Genomic DNA, 4,879 nt, shown 5'->3' with positions numbered 1-4,879 from the left:
CACGTTTTGCCACTTGATTTTTTAAAAAATGAGTAAAATGTGTGAGGCTGAAACTGAAGCACTAATATTTTGGCCACTTGATGTGAAGAGCCAACTCATTGGAAAAGACTCTTATGCTGGGAAAGATTGAAGGCAAAAGAAGAAGAGGGTGACAGAGGATGAAATGGTTAGATAACATTACCGACTCCATAAACATGAATCTGAGCAAACTCCAGGAGATTGTGAAGGACAAGGAAGCCTGGCATGCTACAATCCAGGGGGTTGCAAAGAGTCAGACACAATTTAGCAATTGAACTAACAACAAGATGTCTTAAAATTTCCTGTCACTTTTTTCTGTCAATTAATACTTAGACTTTGAATAAGTTCTGTATTCCATATGTCATGGCTATGTTACTTAGGACTTAAAAAATGTATGCCTGTTAGCTATTTCATTCCAGAAGGTGATGTTCTTCATCAACAAAATATTACCTCCTGTGGCCCATGAATTCTCCCACCTTTGAATTTTAATTTGATATTAATTTTGTGATATTTATTTTCTTTTTGTTTTGTGTTGACCTAATGATTTGCCCAATCTTTTAATTTTTATGAGTTAGTGCGCCTCTTATAGGCAGCATATAGATGAATTTTTTAATAAAATATAAATTAAATCAATAGAAAGAAAATATCCTAGTAAATCAGTAGCTATAGAAGGTATGAAACAAGTTGTTGATGAACTATCTTCAACAAAATCAAAAGGCTCAAATGGATATATAGTTTATGGGTGGCTTTTTTCAAACTTACAAAAAGAAATAATTCCCATACTAAATAAATCATTGCAGAAAACAGCAAAATAGATAAAGCTTTCCAAGTCAATTTATAAATTTGTGTAATCTTGTTACCAAACCTGGGGAACCCAGAACAAAAACAGCAGCTACACACCAATATCATTTATAAATAGAGATAAAAAGCTTTACAATGTTTTAGCAAATCAAATCCAGAAATATATTAGAAGAATAATATATCATACCAAGGAGATTTTATTCCAGGAATGCTTCAATGTGAAGAAAATAATAATATAATTTATCGCACAAAAAGGTTTGAGAAAAAAATCTCAACAGATACTAAAAAGGCGTTTGTTAAAATTCAACATTTATTCCCAGTAAAAGCAATTAATAAACATATACCTAATATCACGGTTAAGAATAAAATAATAAAGACATGACTGTTAAAAAATGAATAAGGATGTTTATTACTATAACTGCTATTAAACATTTTCCTAGAAGTTTCCATTAGAAGGCATACAGAAAAAATAATACGATAAAATAAAAATATTTGAAAAAGAGGAAAAATATTGCAAATTATGTGATTGTCTAGAATGACTTGAGCATAAAATACAAAAGAACTTATCTATCAAATATATATCTGAGAAGCAGTAAAGCTTGACTGCAGCCTTGAAATTAAAAAACGCTTGCTCCTTGGAAGGAAAGCTATGACAAACCCAGACAGCCTATTAAAAAGGAGAGACGTCATTTGCTGACAAAGGTCCATACAACCAAAACTATGGCTTTTCCAGTGGTCGTGTATGGATGTGAGAGTTGAACCATAAAGAAGGCCAAGCACCGAAGAAGTGATGCTTTTGAATTGTGGTGCTGGAGAGGACTCGAGAGTCCCTTGGACTGCAAGGGATCAAACTAATCAATCCTAAAGGAAATCAACCCTGAATATTCACTGGAAGGGCTTTGCTGAAGCTGAAGCTCCAGTATTTTGGCCACCTGATGCTAAGAGCCAAGTCATTAGAAAAGACCCTGATGCTGAGAAAGATTGAAGGCAAAAGGAGAAGGGCGTGGCAGAAGATGAAATGGTTAGATACCATCACTGACTTAATTGACGTGAATTGGAGCAGACTCTGGGAGACGGTGGAGGACAGAGGAGACTGATGTGCTGTAGTCCATGGGCTGCAATGAGCCAGACATGACTTAGTGACTAAACAACAACAAAAACTTGATAACCAAGTGCAGAAACTCAGGGCTGCCGTTTGAAGTCTGACTCTGCCACTTGCCAGCTATGTGACTATGGACAAAGAAATTAAGTCTATCAATCAAAAAAAAATCAATAAACTTTGGCTTTTATTCTGAATGAAAATTCATTTGAGGGTTTTGAACAGAGATGAGACACCTTAAATTTAATAAACTGGTTTTTTTGGTATCATGTGATATGAATGGTTTTGTTTCTTTATATTTTTTGACAATAGCTGTATTTTACTTTATAAACATAAAACTCAAGACTTTTTGAAATATTGGCTGAGAATTATTCAAATAAGCGTGCTAAAAAATTAAATTGCAAATAAAAAACCACACAATTATTCTACCATATCAATACTACACTGGAATTTAAATCAGAGAGTCTAAAAGCAAAGAATAACAGTGGTGAACTACAAGACAAATATCTCAAATTATTTGCAAGTCAGAGGTCAGTGTTCCCTCTGCCCTCTGATTTGGGAAGAGTGCCCAAAGTCTTTAGGGAAGACAGCATTTCATGCCTTGTCCTCTCCCCTTCCCCACCCTGAATAACTTTTTTTCCCAAAAAAAGAATAAAGAATACTCAATGAAAACTATTAAAATGCTTGGCAAAACTACACAGACAGACACAGAGGCCAATTAAGTATAAATAGTTCATACCAAAACTGTCTTTTTGACCCAGCCACTAATATCTACGGCCCCAGATTTAACTGTTTGGATAAAAATGACAAAACAGACAAACGACAGGGCAGCCAGCCACAGAGGAGCTCCCGTTAGGAGTGTTGCTATTTGTCTGAAGGATGCTCCGTATGTGTCCTACGAGCACAGGAGGCGATACAGATATCTGACTACCTCCCTAAACCTGGAGAAGATGACTTTTTCCCTTTCAGATTTAATCTGTGCACCAACTACCACTTTTTTTTTTTTTGTCTAAAACAGAGTCCACTCCCTTCTTTGGATTTAGAAGCTATTGATACTTCTTTTTTTTTTTCCTTTGAAGGCTTAGCTGCTTTATACCTTGAAAGTGAATACACTAATGGCCATTATGAGAAGACAGCCTCACCTTTTGGAGGATGAATGCTATGGGGTGTGTAACCCCAAGAGTTCAAATTCTGGTCCCTGCACTTAGTGTGCAAGGCTTATTACATTTCTTCACCCTCTTGGGTGTCAGTCTTGCCATCTGTAAATGCAGGACGGCAATACCTGCTTTGTTGTGAGGTTGCTGTGAGGGTTCCACGTGGTAATGCTTTGCAACCTCTTGTACTCTATACTTTAAGGTGATACTGTCCTCTTGACTTAGCTAAGCACTCTTCACTCATGGTTCTTGAGGTAAAATTTAGAGCAAAGTATTTTGTAATACCAAAGAAAAAAACCAAAACAAAACTGTTAGCTTTTTATGCAAAAATTATTAAAATAGGAAATTTACTTTGATTTATCTTTTTTTCTTGGTAAGAGTGAGGATAGGTGTTGCTATCATTCATTTATATTGTTTGAGCACCAATCATGTGTGAACTAATATTTGATAAGAAGATAGTCACTTTATAGACTGTATATTAGTCTATAGTCCTGTATATTAAATATAACCCTGTATATTACAATTCAATTAAAACTATTTCAAAAGCACAGCTGAAACTTCCATTTCCAAAAGTAAGGTGGGTTGGACTACCTGAAATCTCTCTTCCTAAGAAACACCTAGAAATACTGAAAACGTATAACACCTTTTAAAGTTATCATTTGAATTCCAAGAATGTAAGAGAAATCCCTGGGGTGAAAAATGAAGGTGATGGACTCCCTGGAGATCCAGAGGTTAAGACTGGACTTCCCCCGCAGGAGTTGTGGGGTGGATTCTCTGCTCAGGAAACTAAGATCCCACAAGTCACGCAGTGTGGCCAAATAAATGAATAAAATAAAATAAACTATTCAACACTAAGAAATACACAAACTAAGGAAGGATTAATAAACAATATATGAAAAAAATGAAGATGAATGTGAATAGCAAAGTGGTAAGCATTGCTACTGTTAGCAACTGCCTGGATAAAGAAAGAGCAGTTAGAGAATGGGAAGGTGCCAGTCTTACTAGGTAAAAGGAATTTTTCTCTCTCTCTCTCAAAATTTCACACACACTCACGTGGCATACTGAGTGTGCCCCATATACTTATGGGGCTTCCCATGTGGCACTAGTGGTACAGAACCAGCCTGCCAGTGCAGAATACATAAGAGATGTGGGCTGGATCACTGAGTCAGGAAGATCCCTTGGAAGAGCGCATGGCAACCACCCCAGTATTCTTGCCAGGAGAACCCCATGGACAGAGGAACCTGGCCGGCTACATTCTGTAGGGTCACAAAGAGTTGGACACTACTGAAGTGACTTAACATATACCCACACATATACCTATTGCCCAAATTCAACAGGTTCAATCAAGATTTTGCAACATTACACTTATTTTCCTTTTTTTTATTAACTCAAAGGAAGATTTTATTATTTGTTTCTTTGGCTGCACTGAGTCTTGGGCATGGAATGTGGGATCTTCCTTCCTCATAGAGGCATGAGGGATCTTCCCTGACAAGGGATGCAACCTGGGCCCCCTGCAGTGGGAGCTCAGAGTCTTAGCCACTAGACCACCATGAAAGTCCCTAAGATTTTATTATGTAAAAAGTAGAAGATTCAGAGAAGAAAGCAGGGGACTTTACTTTGGAGTTGGGCAGAGGTCTTGATCTTTTTTGTTTTGTTTTTGTCTTTGTTTAGTCACTAAGTCATGTTCAACTCTTTTGCGACTCCATGGACCATAGCCCGCCAGGCTTCTCTGGCCATGGAATTTTCCAGGCAAAAATACTGGAATGGGTTGCCATTTCCTTCAACAGGGGATCCTCCTGACCCAGGG

The sequence above is a fragment of the Bos mutus genome, chromosome 28 (assembly GCF_027580195.1).
Source record: "Bos mutus isolate GX-2022 chromosome 28, NWIPB_WYAK_1.1, whole genome shotgun sequence".
NCBI classification, from domain to species: Eukaryota; Metazoa; Chordata; class Mammalia; order Artiodactyla; family Bovidae; genus Bos; species Bos mutus.
This window is presented reverse-complemented; position numbering follows the sequence as displayed.